Genomic DNA, 16031 nt, shown 5'->3' on the forward strand with positions numbered 1-16031 from the left:
TTGTGTAGGGTTGAGACCTCAAGGGTTCGTCATCCGCTGCCCCGACTCCCATCCCCTTTGGCATGTCTATTGTCCTTGTTCAGCTCTGGTTTGGGCAGCCATGTTGGTGAGAGGGGTGGAGCTTCTGACATTACTAGGAGGCACAATCTCACAGCAAACCCCCTGATCCCCTGACTTTTACACTCTTTCCACACCCTCTTCCAAAATGTTCCTCGAGCCTTGGGTACAGGAGTGTTTTATAAAAATATCCACGAGGACTGGGCGCCACAACTCTGCATTTTGACAGGTTGTGGTTTTCTGCAGTGATCTCCATCAGTTGCAAAGAGAAACTTCCTGGATGAGGACTGAGAACTCCACTTACCAGGCTGGACCCTGGAGGAGAAGATGGAATATTTTTGGTTTTTATTCTCAGGGCCAGTTAAGGGTCATTTGGGATTGGGAGGAGCCCCTCACCCCTCTCACCTTCCTTTACCAGTTCCATCTACAAGAGGATGAGTCAAAGGCCCTGCTTGACTATGGCTTTACCTGGAAACACGGAGGAAAATTCTGTGTTGAACTTCCTCTTTGTAGAATTGCCCCTGGTCAGAGCCCACACAGTAGGGTGTCCATTACCTTCCTGAACAAAAAAGGTCAGGTGACTCACCAGGGCTATAGAACATTCTGAGAGATGCCCACAGTCCTCTGGGACCTAGTTGACCTTGGAGGACAAAGGACAATATTGTCCCTTTTAATTCTTCTGTCTATATTAGGAGAGTCCCCTAAACATGGTTACTGAATACCCAGGTTAGTACACCAGTCTAGTATTTTTAACTACTGAGTAATATTTAGAGAAAGTCTAAGGAAAATTTTAAATACATCTGGATTAGCATATCCAAGTCTTGTCTTCTACCTCTCAGAAATATTTTTGTGTTTTGCAAGGGCCCAAAATGACACCACATATCCATGCTCTTCGTTTTAAATGAGTGCAAAACATTATCAAATTGAGGTTTACCACCCCAGTGGGGCTTAACTAAGGAAGCCCTTTTAAAACCGTAACGCAAGAGTTAATGATTGAGGAGTCTTAGGCAGAGTCTTGTCCATGGATAAGCTTCCTGTTAGCCATTCCCACTAAAGGCATTTCAGCCAGCCTGACCACACATACATTTAATCCCAGCAATTGGGAGCAGAGGCAGGGATCTTAAGAGTTTGAGGCCAGCCTGGTCTACACAGTGAGTTCCAGGCCAGCCAGGGCTACATACAGAGACCCTGCCTATTAAAAAAAGGAATAGTTTACCTTTTAGCTGTTTTTTTTTTTTTTTTGAGGGGGGGAAGTTGAGTTTTGTTGTTGTTGTTGTTGTTATTGTTTTGTTTGTTTGTTTTCCTGAGACAGGGTTTCTCTGTGTAACAGCTCTGGCTGGCCTGGAACTCACTCTGTAGACCAGGCTTGTTTTTACTTTGGGCTGGTCTCTTAGCCTCTTATTCTGGTTACAGAGTCATTTGGTCTAACCCAGGACTGGGCGATTTTGGGGTACACTGTGACACTTGGGTCTGAAGTGAGAGGCCCCTGCATCAGCTTCTCAGAAAGCTTAAATAGCACATGACCATTTACCAGTATAATACATACACAAGAGGCATTTCTTTCCCAGTATAGCTTGGACCGGAGAAGAAAGGACGTCAGTGGTGTGCAGTGGACAGGAGACTGTTAAGTCCAGTGACTGACCCAGATCATTTAGCAAATGAAACCCAAAGGAAAAAAAAAAAAAGTCCGGAACAAGGAGTCTCAAAGTGGGAGACACATTTTTTTTTTTCTGGCCAGAGAGAAGGCAAGCTTGGGAAGGTTCTCTCAGCAGGCACTAAGGCCAGTGGAGTCAGCACCTCCTTTCTCCCACCTGAGTAGGCTGCACACGGCTGGGGAAACTTTAGAACCCAGTAGATACATTATGGGAAATGACTGCCTCAAATACCAAAGAATGAGCCGGGCAGTGGTGGTGCACGCCTTTAATCCCAGCACTCGTGAGGCGGAGCCAGTGGATCTCTGAGTTCAAGGCTAGCCTGGTCTACAGAGTAAGTTCCAAGATAGCCAAGGCTACACAGATAAACCTTGTCTCAAAACAAACAAACATGCCGGGCGTTGGTGGTACACGCCTTTAGTCCCAGCACTCGGCAGGCAGAGCCAGGCAGATCTCTGTGAGTTCGAGGCCAGCCTGGTCTACAGAGAGAGATCCAGGACAGGTACCAAAGCTACACAGAGAAACCCTGTCTCAAAAAACCAAACAAACAAACAAAACAAAACAAAAATTAAAAAAATCCCAAAGAATCAACTCTAAGGGTATTGTAATCAGTAGTGGAGGTCTGATATTTATTACCTCCTCAGTTTGATATAGGAAATACATATTGTTCTTATGACATGGCAATGGAGACCCCCAGAAAACAGCATATGAGAGTAAAAAAAGACAGCCTCAGGGGAGGGAGGATCCTTGGATGGGCACGACTGAGCAGTGCTTGTTGGGGAGGGAATGTTCAGTAAATTTTTTTTTTCAATTCAATCATGAGTCTGCGGAGTTGGCATAGACTGCTCTTACAGAGGACCCAAGTTCAATTCCTAGCACCCACATCAGATGGCTCAGAACTGCATGGAACTCCAACTGCAGGGAAATCAAATGCCTCTGTCGTTGGCAGAGGCCTGCACTCACATGCACTTACCCATGCACAGACACACAAGTATACAAGTAATTAAAATACACAAAACATGGAGGGAGAGGGGAGTTGGGGAAAAGGGACTGGGAAGAGAGGAGGGAGGGGAAACTGAGCAGGCTGGGAAAAAATTAACTGTCTAATTAATTTAAAAATTTAAATAAATAAATAAAACAAATATAATCGCCCTATATATATCCATACACATGCACATATCAGGTATAAAATGTTCTATAATCTTAACAGTGGTCAGAGGTCTTATGAAACAAAAAGACAACTTGCTTACCTGTAATACACAGCTACAAGCACAATTAAACAAAACAACACATTAATGTAAAGATCACATTTGGCTATCAAGGGGCAAAGGGTAGTGTGATTTTATCTTTGAGCTGACTGTGGGCCCTTTGGAAGTGTTTCACTGCATAAGGGAAGTGAATTGGAAATTACTTGGGTCACCCTGAAACTCTGCCCCCCAGAAGAGCAGTTTGGCAGACAACTGTGTTACAGGACAGTGGAGGGAGCCTGGATGGGGTCAGAACGAGATGTGTAGGCAGAAGGCATCTCTGAAAGCTTTAGAAGTCTGCTTAGCAAACACAGACTGGGCCTGTTGGAGCCCAGCACCCAGGAGGCAGAGGCAGGCAGATCTCAGTGAATTTGAGGGCAGCCTGGTCTACATAACAAGTCCAGGGATAGCCAAGGCTATACAGAGAAACCAGAGAAGACCAAGCAAATACCATGACAGGCTCCTAATAACTCAGTTAAGAACTAGGCCTCAGTTCCTGCCTCTTGAAATGAAGGGAACTGCGAGTAGCCTGTGTCAACCTCCCCCCCTCCACAGGTAATAACCAAATAAGGACATAGCCTGGGACTTGTCCAGACTTGCCCAAGAATGGAAAAGCTATAACCTTAGCCCACCCCCGTTAGCCCTAACCAATTAGAAATCTGGTAATATAATTGCTGCCTCCTAGGTAGAATGATCTCACTGCTTTTGAAATTCCTTTAGCTGTGTATGGAAGAGCCTGCAAGCTTTTCTTGGGGGTCGCCATTTTTGCCTTTGTGTTGCATGCCTCGCCTCAGCATGCTGGTATGCCCAGTTCGAAGGGACCCCCAAAAAACCACCACGGAGACTGAATCTTGAGTGTAAAAGCAAAGAGCCTTTATTCTCTTCAAGCTCCAAGCTTGCTCTCTGTCCGACACAGCAGTGAGAGCAGGGAGCCCTGAGCCCAGGCGGGGTAGAGTTTTTATCATAGCAGAGGCTGGGGTAAGGGTATTTCCAGGGCTTAGGACCCTGACTGGCTGACAATTATCTAGGGGTATCTGTAAAACAAAAACAGGTGTATGCAAGACTCTGGGACATCCGGCCATCTTAGCTAATGGTTGGAATGTTTGGGATGTCAGGTACTTCCCCATCCCTAGGTGGATCCCTGGGTGGTGTCATCTTATGGCTTTTCCTGGGTCTGGTTGTTGCCTGCCAGTAAGCCTGTCACAGAAGCTGTGCCTGGGCCTCTAGGCCTGTCATGGCAGCTGTGTGGTCAAGCTGTTTTGCCCCCCTACACACAGTACCTTCATTCTTGAGATAGCAAACACTCTTGCTGATTGCATCGTGTCTGGTGGTCTTTTACTGGGTCTTCTCAAGGACCCTAACAACACCCTGTCTCAGAAAACAGCAACCACAAATATAACTCAGTCAGTAACAAGGGTGGTGGTTCTCAGGGTACTTCTCGTGAAGATCAACTTACTAGTGATTGGAGGCTGAGAACTTGGCACTTGCTTTGAGCCAGAAGTCTGGCTGGAGGAACCCAGGTGGAGGTCTGGTGGGATGCTGTGGATGCAGGTCCAAGTTCATAAGAAGGGCAATGGCCCCTCCAGCATTAGGTGGCAAGTTCTAGCCTTGAAGCATTCAGAGGGGAGATGGGTAGCAGCCATAAACGGGCACAGGTGTCAGGGCTGGAGGACTCAGAGAACAAAGAAAGCGCCTGACTGTCATTGTCTGAGTTTGTTAGGAGGAAGGAAAGCCACTCAAGACAGCAGCCGCCCCTCCTTACAGGGAAGAGGCTTTTCTGGAGTAGTCTTTAGGGGCAGGTTTTAGAAAGTCGTATACAGCGGACAGAGAAGGGAGTGTACGTGGTGTGAAAATAAACATGAGTCAACAGTTAAGAGGGGGATCAGGTCCAAGTGTTAGAAATGAATTTCAGGGGGCTGGAGAGATGGCTCAGGGGTTGAGAGCACTGGCTGTTCTTCCAGAGGTCCTGAGTTTAGTTCCCAACAACTTCATGGTGGCTCACAACCATCTGTAATGAGATCTGGTGCCCTCTTCTGGCCTGCAGGGATCCAAGTGAAAGGACCAAGCAGCCGCCATAATAGGCTGCTCAGTCTTCTCTCAGAGATCAGGCCTCAATTTCAGTTTCCTGAGACCGTGAAGTCTCAAGTCCTCAAGAAACCAAGCAGTTTCTGGGAGGGCCGTGAATGAATGACAGTTAATCACTGATGCTCCTGCCAGCAGGGACAGGGAGATAGGATGCACTGGGGTGTGGGGGGTAGGGGACGGAACAGCTTGACCACACAGCTGCCATGACAGGCCTAGAGGCCCAGACACAGCTTCTGGTAACACCTGGACCCAGGAAAAGCCATAAGCTGACCTCACCCAGTAGGGCCTGCATCTAAGAGGAAACATCTAACATTCTAAACATTCCCCATACCCCTAGACAAAAGTCAGCCAATCAGGGTCCTGAACCCGGGAAATCCCCTCACCCCAACCTCTGCTATGACTTAAAAGCCCACCCCACCTGGGCTCTGGGCTCTCTGCTCTCTCAGCTTCATCGGACAGAGAGCCCAAGCTCCGAGTTTGAAAATAAAGGCTCTTTGCTTTTACATACGGGATTCGGTCTCTGTGGTGGTCTTTTGGGGATCTCTGAGATCTGGGCATAACAGCACCAAGCCTGGCCACTGAATCAGCCTCCACAGTCAGTACATGCTAGGTCAACCAACCTCCACAGCAGCTCAAGGACAGAGCCTGGGACTTGTCCAGGCCTGCCCAAAAATCACTAACTGTAACCCCCAACTAACCCTAGCCAATTAAAAGTTACTAATATGATTGCCACTCACATAAGCCAATCCTGAGTCTGTTCCTATGTAGTCTGTAGACCCCAAGACATCCCCCCTTGCTTTACTCCCTATAAAAGCCTACCCCATTGCTACTGGGGTCTCTCCTGCTCTGCTGCTGCATCAGACGGACAGAGAGGCTGGAGTTAACTTGCAACAATAAAAAGACTCTTTGCTTTTGCATCGGTTTGGTCTCTTGGTAGTCTTTGAGGGACTCTGGTTACAACAACATGCAGACAGAACACTGTATACATAATAAATAAATAAATCTTTTAAAAAATGAGTTCAGGGTGGCAAAGGGAGAAAGAGAGCACTACTCCAGCTGAAGTGTCTGGACAAAGCAATCATTCCTCTCGATTAGGAGGCTGGGCTGTGTTAGAAGAGAAAATACACAGGGCCAGGAGGTGGTGACTGTCTTTTTCTCATTGGCTGGGGTCTGACTTCACAGTCTTATTTGATTGGGTAGTCTTTTTTTTTTTTTTTTTTTTTCTGTTTTTTTCGAGACAAAGTTTCCCTGTGTAGCCCTGGCTGGCCTGGAACTCACAGAGATCCACCTGCCTCTGCCTCCTGAGTGCTGGGATTAAAGGCGTGCGCCACCACCGCCCGGCTGATTGGCCAGTCTTAAGGTAATTGGTGCCCAGGAAAAGGAGAAAGGGGAAAGAGTCAGAGCTCAGGCCATCAAATTCCTGGAGTATAACAGAGGGTCTTTGTGTAAACAAGGTGGAGGTGGTGAGAGTTTCCTGGGTGGTGAGGATTGAAGCATTTGCATAAAAATCTTTCAGGGTGGAACACACAAGTTTTCATAGTATTTGGTTGGGAAAGGCTCATGTTTAATATTTTGTACAAATCCCTCCTTATCTTTATGAATTCTTTTCTTCAAACTCACTGGTTTCTCTTAACAGGATTTTATTGCTATGTTCTCATTCTGCCTCCCTAAAGAGGAAACCCTGAAGTCATTTAGAAACTAGGTCAAAGGTCAGAGTTCCCCAGACACTTTGGGCATCTCTGGCATCCGGCAAGGTGTGGAGGGCACAAGGTCCTTGGGTGCGCAGATAAGCACTAGGGAAACCAGGAATGTGAAGTGTGCAGACTTGTCTCTTCAAGTATGTATGCCTTCCAGAAGGCTGGGAGTCGGTGTAGTTAATAGCCTGGTGAGCTATGCTCTCTGTAGGGTCAAGCCACACCCAAATCCCCCAGACCATCATCTTTATTCCTTTTCCATTGCTACTCTGCCTCTCGAGACCTTCATCTTGAGCTTTGCTTCTCAGTCGGTAGAACCCATCCTTAGGGGGAGCTGTCACATGTACTTTATAGCCTGGAGACCTCCATGCCATTTACATGACCAAGACCACACCAGATCCTACGCCACCCTTAAGCTATAGAAACCATCGTCACGGTAGAGTATTTTGATGTAGTCACACCTTAGCTTTATTGTGCACATGGAATGGAGATAGTTGTTAGCAGGAAACTTTTTTCCCCAAAAAATTGTACTGTCTAAAATAAACTGCCCGGGTCAGAGTCTAGAAGCTGGAGCCAGCACCGGCTAACGGAGTTGTGTTGAACTAGATTTCCTTCTTTCCCACGAGGCCCAGTGCTGTAGGATGGTCTGTATGTCAAATGTGTTGCTGATTGGTCAATGAATAAATCACTGATTGGTCAGTGGCCAGGCAGGAAGTATAGGTGGGACAAGGAGGAGAATAGAGCTGGGAAGTGGAAGGCTGAGTCAGAGAGACACTGCCAGCCGCCATGATGAGAAACAGCATGTGAAGATGCCGGTAAGCCGCGAGCCATGTGGCAAGGTATAGATGAATGGAAATGGATTAATTTAAGCTGTAAGAACAGTTAGCAAGAAGCCTGCCACGGCCATACAGTTTGTAACCAATACAAGTCTCTGTGTTTACTTGGTCGGGTCTGACGGCTGTGGGACTGGCAGGTGAGAGATTTGTCCTGACTGTGGGCCAGGCAGGAAAACTCCAGCTACAGCCCAGCTAAGTTTAACTTTCTGTCTTCTCCCTCTCTGGGCATGGGATTCTCCCTTCTTTCTCCTTTCACCCACTTCCCTCGGAGAACCTGGGAGACCTTGGACCTGAACTGGTGGAGGGGACGAAGGAAGTCTCTTGGCGTAAAGTCTCATGCAGCTGTAGATGATGCCATCTGGCTGGTGACTTGGTGATTTTCTAACGTGGTGAACGTATTACACAAGGCTTCTGAGGTTTTAAACTAGTATTAACTATTCTGAAAAATTGGATTCAGGGCTAGAGAGATGGCTCAGTGGTTAAGAGCACTGGCTGCTCTTCCAAATGGACCTGGGTTCAATTCCCAGCACCCATATGGCAGCTCACAACTGTCTGAGACTCCAAGATCTGACATCCTCACACAGACATACGTGCAGGCAAAACACCAATGGACATAAAATAAAAATTTTTTAAAAATTTTAAATTGGTATTTGTGGTAGAATATTATTTTAAGGTATGTTATTTTGTTTATTTTGCATTTGTTTAACTCTGTGAGACTGTATTACTGTGCCTGTCTAAAACACCTGATGGTCTAATAAAGAACTGAACAGCCAGTAGCAAGGCAGGAAAGAGAGACAGGTTGCCATTGTTGAGAGATACTGTAGCCAGACTGTCTAAAGCACAAAGTCTGTAGGTAGCTACAGGATTGCTGGCCCATAGCTTTGAGGAGGGGAAGAAAGATTCTTTCCAAAAGAAAACAGACCAAAAGTGTTGTGGGGTATCCACCAGAGAGGACTACATGGACACGGATTTAAGCCAATAGAAAGTCTTTATTAGTCAGCCAGTGCCTACACTGGGTGGTCAGGATCCCAGTGTAGCCCCGAGCCTTTCTCAGGGTGAGGTTTTAAGCACAAAAACCATATTCTGGGTTGACACTCTTCAGTAAACAAGAACAGTTAGCCAGAAATGGAACTACAGAAGCTAAAAAGCAAGGTTAGTACATTTAGAGACTTTGCCAAAGTCATGGACTTTGATGGATTAGGTCTTTGTTTTTGTTTTGGCAGGTGATGCTGCTTACGTGCTGAGTTTTACGGCCTGAATGGGACTTCCATCATGGAGTCGTCAGTTGTGCTAAGGTCTGGGCGACGACTAAGTTCGAGAGCCTTGTTACAAAAGGAGGAGGTGTCCCTGATGTGGAATATTATTTTAAAATGTGTTACATTTGTTCTTGCTGTGGAACACTTGTTTAATGATACAAAGATGTGTCGTATTCTTTATTTGTTGCATTTGTTTAACTCGGTGAAGCTGTGTTACGGCGCCTGTCTAACACACCTGATGGGTCTAATAAAGAGCTGAACGGCCAATAGTGAGGTAGGAGAGAGGACAGGCGGGGCTGGCAGGCAGAGGGGATAAAGAAAAAGAGAGAAAAGAAATCAAGGATCAAGAGAGGAAAGAGGAGGACTTCAGGGGCTAGCCACTTAGCCACCCAGCCACCCAGCCAGACACGGAATAAGACGGAAAGAAAAGGCATACAGAAATAGTGAAAGGTAAAAGCCCAGAGGCAAAAGGTAGACGGGATAATTTAAGATAAGAAAAGCTGTCTAGAAACAAGCCAAGCTAAGGCCAGGCATTCATAAGTAAGAATAAGTCTCTGTGTGTATTTATTTGGGAGCTGGGTAGTGGGCCCCACTAAAGAGTAAAACAACCCACAACATATCCTCCAACATTTTGGTCATCAGAGTCTCCAGGCAGCACTGGGGTTTCTGGGAAGTCAGTCTGGCAGAGGATCAGAAAGGAAGAGTCTCCTGAGAGAAATGAATCTCAAAACTGACCCCAGGACGGGTCAGCGGGTGATGGTTTCACGGAGCGCAAGGAGAAGGGTGGTCCTTGTCGTTCAAGGGAAAAGGAAAGATGCAGGAATTGGAGAGGCAAACAGGAGAGAGAGAGGAGCAATGGACCCCACAGTTAGGAGCCCACATAGCCTGAGTGGCCACCTAATGAAATTAAGAAGACATGATAAAAGGATGTCTGGCTTGAGACAGTCCAGGCCTTTAACTAGAACTAGAGCTCTGGATTATATTGGTTGAACAGTGTAGCCTGGGCTGGAGAGATGGCTCACCCATTCACTCGGTGCTCTTGTAGAGGACCTGGTTTGAGTTTCCAAAATCCATGTCAGGGGATCAGATGACCTCTTCTGGCCTCTGTGGGCATGTACATGCATGTGATGTGCATACAGACTGTTAAGTTTCAAGCTCCAGGGACAAATACCGGCTGAGGTGCCTGTTTAACATATCAAAGCAGACCTGGCCTGCCAGGTTCTCCCAGCATCCCTCAGGCCTTACCAGTTACAGGGTATGGCTGGCATACCCCACCTGAACTCTCCAGCTCAGGGGGTTAGGCTGCTCTTCCCTGTATAATCCAGACCTTTTTGTGCCTTTGGCCTCCTGGCTGCTGCTCCTTGGTCACCTCTCCGTTCCCCTCCTCCTTCCCCTCCCCCTCTACCCACATGGCTCGGCTCAGTCTGATCATGTTCACGCTGGACTTCCTGAGACTTGTCCCTGCCTCTGGCTATGCTTATTATCTCTGTAATAAGCTTTCTCCTCCACCACGGAGTCAGGTTCTGTCTTTTTATTTCTTTCTTTATTCACAGACTAGTAGACATGTGTGTGTACACATAAAATAAAGACTAAAATAATCTACTTTTAAAAAGTAAGTCGCCGGGCGGTGGTGGCGCACGCCTTTCATCCCAGCACTCGGGAGGCAGAGTCAGGTGGATCTCTGTGAGTTTGAGGCCAGCCTGGTCTCCAAAGCGAGTTCCAGGAAAGGCGCAAAGCTACACAGAGAAACCCTGTCTCGAAAAACCAAAAAAAAAAAAAAAAAAAAAAAAAAAAAAAAGTCATCTTGGGCTGGAGAGATGGCTCAGCCCTTACCTGTACAGGCTGCTCTTGCTGAGGACCAGGGTTCAATTTCCAGCACCCACATGGTGGCTCATAAACACCTAACTCCAGTGCCCAGCCCCAAGTCCGATCATCCTAAGGCTTAGATGGCCCCATATGTTGCCAGTTGGCTTTATGTCCCTTTGACATGATCTTATCATCCATTGAGAAATATTTGGCTCTCTTGTGTAAGATATTCCTGGCACAGCTTGTACTTGCCCTCCAGCCCTAACTATTTCTCCAAGAAGCTGTAGCCTTTATTTTACTTTCGATATTTTTGAAATCTTTGAGACAGAGTCTCTGTGTAACAGCCCTGGTTGTCCTGGAACTCACTCTGTAAAACAGGCTGGCCTTGAACTCACAGAGATCTGCCTGCCTCTGCCTGCCTAGCGCTGGGATTAAAGGCGTGCACCAACATGCCCAGTTTTTTGTTGTTGTTTTCAAGACTAGGTTTCTCTGTGTAGTTTTGGTGCCTGTCCTGGAGCTCGCTCTGTAGACCAGGCTGGCCTCGAACTCACAGAGATCCACCTGCCTCTGCCTCCCGAGTGCTGGGATTAAAGGCGTGCGCCACCACCGCCTGGCCCTGGTTTGTTTTTTAGTGCTCAATGGTATTGAGAGACTGAAAAATCTAGGCATAAAGTGCTTATTGTTATTGGGGTACTACTGTGCCAAGGCCCTTTTGGAATGAGTTATTTTCACCCTCTGTTCGTTTCTAAATGTATGTCGATACAGCACATGCCAATATCCTGTCCCAATTCACCAGTTCACTGCGTCACTTTTTTTTTTTTTTTTTTTTTTTTTTGGTTTTTCGAGACAGGGTTTCTCTGTGTAGCTTTGCGCCTTTTCCTGGAACTCACTCTGTAGTCCAGGCTGGCCTCGAACTCACAGAGATCCGACTGGCTCTGCCTCCCGAGTGCTGGGATGAAAGGCGTGCGCCGCCACCGCCCGGCACTTTTTTTTTTTTTTTTTGAGGTAAAGTCTCCTATAGCCCAGACTGGCCTCAAACTCATCGTACAGCTGATGATTATTTTTAAGGTTATGTATTTTATTATTTATTTAATTAATTTTATTATTATTGTATATGAGTGTTTTGCCTGATGCTGGAAGAGACCAGAAGAAAGCACTGGATCCCATGGGACTGGAGTTACAGATGGTTATCAGTGCTGGGAATCAAACCGAGTTCTACAAGAGCAACAAGTGCTTGTCTCCAGCCCTGTAACTGATGATCTCGACCCTCTCCTAATCCTCCTGCCTCCAATTCTCGAGTGCTAGACTTCCCGTGGTGCTGGATCAAACCTGTAGCCTGCGCCTACTAGGTGAGCATTCTACCAACCAAGCCACATCCCCAGGCCCTGGGTTCCACCCTTGCTTTCTGCTTTTCTGTTTATCTAGCAATGTTCTCCAATCGGAAAAAAAAATGGTCTGTGCTTGTCTTGGATTCACGTCTTTTTTTTTTTTTTTTTTTTTTTTTTAGACAGGGTTTCTCTGTGTAGCTTTGCGCCTTTCCTGGAACTCACTTGGTAGTCCAGGCTGGCCTCGAACTCACAGAGATCCGCTTGGCTCTGCCTCCCGAGTGCTGGGATTAAAGGCGTGCGCCACCACCGCCCGGTGTTTTTTTTTTTTTTTTTTGGCTTTTTGAGACAGGGTTTTTCTGTAGTTTTGGTGCCTGTCCTGGATCTTGCTCTTTAGACCAGGCTGGCCTCGAACTCACAGAGATCCAAAGGCGTGCACCATCGCCGCCTGGCGGATTCACATCTTTGTAGCCAATCCTCCATCACAGTATCTTGGGTATTTTATATCTGTGCCCTGCCCAGGCCTTGAACCTGCATCGGATGACCCTATGTGTATATCCTTTTTGCCGTGGGCTCTGACAGGTGCTCCAAGCCACCTCCATGGTGGATGGCCTACCTCACTGGCTCTTGCTACCTCTTCTTCCTCCCATGACACCCTCCTCACTACACTCTGGCTCTAGCTGCTCCTTTGTGTGCCTGTCCTCTTCATCCCTTCCAGCTGCTTCTCCATGAGCATGCCTTCCCAGACTGTGACCTCCATCCCTTCACCTGAGCTGCCTTATCCCACACCACACTGCCACAGGACAGAGGATCTTTGCTCTGCTCCACACAATGGCTTTTATGTTAAATTATTTAGAAACTAGGAAGGGTGGAGGGAACTCCATAAATAGTAACTGCAACCTGGCATGGTGGTGCATTCCAGGGAGGCTGAGGCAGGGGGATCTCAAGTTTGAGGACAGCCTGGGTTGCACAGAGACTCTGTATCCAAACACTCTTATATACAAAGTGTATTAACTCCACCCCTGAGTACTTTTCCCCGTAAAATTCTGGTTCAATTATTTATTTTTTTAAAATTTTTGAGACAGGTTCTTGCTATATAGCCCAGGCTCCGCCGTGTTGGGATTACAGGCATGTGCTACAATATCTGGTGAAAATTCTGGTTATAGAAGCATGTGTACAATGTAAGTTTTCAGCTTTCATCACTGTGACAAAATATCTGAGATAACCAACTTAAAAAGAGGAAATGGAGACAGCAGCCATCATGGGGTGTGTGCGCCCTGTACCCTCCCAGTAAGGCCCTGTTCCTGTCACCTCTGTCCAACCCCGTAGCATCCCTCCTGGCCGAAGATGATGTCTAATGACATGAAGTTGCTATTTACAAACCGGCCAAGAAAGGCCAACCCCTCCTGAATCATCGGGATCCCAAGGGACTCGTATGGCCCGGCACAAATCCGTTTTGGGACTGGCAATAAAATCTTGAGAATCTCTAAGTCCAAAGGCCTTGCCCTGGATCTCTCTGAGGATTGGTACTGTTTAAAGAAGAAAGCAGTCACTGTCCACAGTGTCTTGAGAGGAACAGAAAAAGGAGAATGTTAAATTCCCTCTGATTCTGATAGAGCCGACTCCACTGACGGGCTTGTTATTATGAGACTGATCGTGTTGGGTCCTTCCACCCAGATGGAAATCTGAGTCATCCACAGCCTCTGCTCCAGCGGCGTTTGTCTTATGCACTGAAGCAATAAATCACTTTAAATAATTATTTTATAAGAGGAAGGGCTATTGCTTTGGCTATGGCAAGGAACTGCAAGGCACAGGGCTTGCATGGGAGCAAACCGCTCACCTCAGAGGCCAGGAACCAAAGACAGCGCATGAGCCAGGGTCCCACAATTTCCTTTAAAGGCACACCCCCGGTGACTTAAAAATCCCCATTGAAACTCCCATAAAACAAGCTTGTTTGTTTTTGTTTGAGACAGGGCTTCCCAGCACTGGAGAGGCAGAGGCTGTCGATCTTGGTGAGTTCGAGGCCAGCCTGGTCTATAGAGTGAGTTTCAGGACAGCCAGAGCTACATAGAACCAACCTCAAAAACAACAAGAAAACCCAGGCCCTGGGAGCCCAGAGGTTAAAGTGAGATCTAAATGGCATCATTGCACAGATCCTCCCTTGGTCGGTACCCTGGTAACCTAGCTCCATCTGTGAGTCTCTCGGATCATCCTCCAATGCCTGAAAGTTAGCAAGAGTGGAGACCCTTAACCTTCCTCTGTTCCACTTTGGCAGGAAGCAGCCAGACTGACTTGATGCCTATTTTCTAACTCCCCAGAAGAGGAATGTTAAGTAGCTAGGCAGGAATTAGAAGATTTGTAGGTCACTGACAGTGGGCATTGCCTTCATAATTGGCACTGCCCCTCCTTAAGATTTAAAATGCTTTATGAGGGCCCGAGAGATGGCTCAGCAATTAAGAGCACTGGCTGCTCTTCCAGAGGACCTGGATTCAGTTCCCAGCACCCACATGGCAGCTCACAACTGTCTGTAACTTCAAGATTTGACACCCTCAGACAAAAAGGCAGGCAAAACACCAATGCACATAAGATAAAAATAAATTATTTAAAAAATGCTATACGAGAGGAATGTGGAAATGTCAGGGTTTAGACTGAGATCCACTAAAGGAAAGTACTTCTTCCTGGTCAAAAGGAATAAAATTGGGGCTGAGATGGCTCAGTAGTTAAGAGCACTTGCTGCTTGCAAGGTTGAGTTTTGAATGCCCTCACAGATCATCTGTAACTCCAATTCCAGATCCGATGCTCTCTTCTGACCTTGGCGGGCACCAGGTATGCATGCAGCACACTCATACACATAAAATAAAAATAAAGTTAAAAAGAACCTGGTCTGAAATAGACATAACATTCCAATTTGCCTTGTTACAATGCTATATACTATCGTCCCCTCTCTTAGGTGGCACATGCCTTTATTGCCAGCACTTGGGGAGGCAGAGGCAGGCAGATCTCTGAGTTTGGGGCCAGCCTGGGCTACAGAGTGAGTTCCAGGAAAGGCTCCAAAGCTACACAGAGAACCCTCGTCTCAAAAAACCAAAGAGCTGATTTACCTGAAGACAGGTTAAGATGAGGATTATCCCCTCAATGAGATAATACACTTCTAGACCTCGGAAGCCCTTATAGATCTTCACTGAGCCTACCCGCTGCTCTGAATTCTAACTCAAAAAGTTACGTTTTCATTTTCTCATTTTTCTTGGATATCAGCCAAAATCCTAGCATACTTGTCCTGTTAACCTGGACATTCTTTCTCTGAAGCCCACTTTCTACTACATTTTCTTACAGACCTCTGTTGCTGACCCTTAGTCAAATGCATGCCTTAATTTCCTTTTTAAATCTTTAGTTTTATTTATATGTATGAGTGTTTTTCCTGCATGTATGTATGTGTAACACATTCAAAGCCGGTACCCAGAGGTCGGAAGACGGATCATAAGATCCCCCCAGAACTGACGTTACAGATGGTTGTGAGCCATCGTGTGGGTGTTGGGAGCTGAATCCAGGTTCTCTGCAAGAATGCAAGAGTTACTTATTACCCACTGAGCAACATCTCCTGCCCTTTGAAGGCAGGAAGTGACTGGGGTCTGTTTGGGCATAAGCCTTGTTCTTCCACAATGCTGGCCAGGACAGGAGAAAGGAGTGAAGGGTTACTTACAAAGTCACAGGAGATGCTGAGGCAAGAGGACCACGTCATCCCAGGAGTTGACGGCCAGCCTAGGCAACAAGACCCAGTTCTTGTTTTGAGATATGGTCTAACTTGTGAGCTTCATTTCTCCCCACTTTCTGACATCACAGATGTGCTCTACTTACAAGTTTGTTTTTTAAAATCTCACGTGTGTGTGCGCATGTGCTATGGGATATATTGGGGGTCACAGGACAACTTTCGGGAGTCAGTTTTCTATATCATGCGTGTCCCAGGGATCAAACTCACAGGCTTCACAGCCATCTCACTGGCCTAAGACTGTACTTCCTTAAACAAAACTTGGGGTGGACACTGAGACACACACTGCGTAGCCTGAGCTGCATGG

Source organism: Peromyscus californicus, unplaced genomic scaffold, assembly GCF_007827085.1.
Source record: "Peromyscus californicus insignis strain IS unplaced genomic scaffold, ASM782708v3 Scaffold_1__1_contigs__length_55948999, whole genome shotgun sequence".
Taxonomy (NCBI): Eukaryota; Metazoa; Chordata; class Mammalia; order Rodentia; family Cricetidae; genus Peromyscus; species Peromyscus californicus.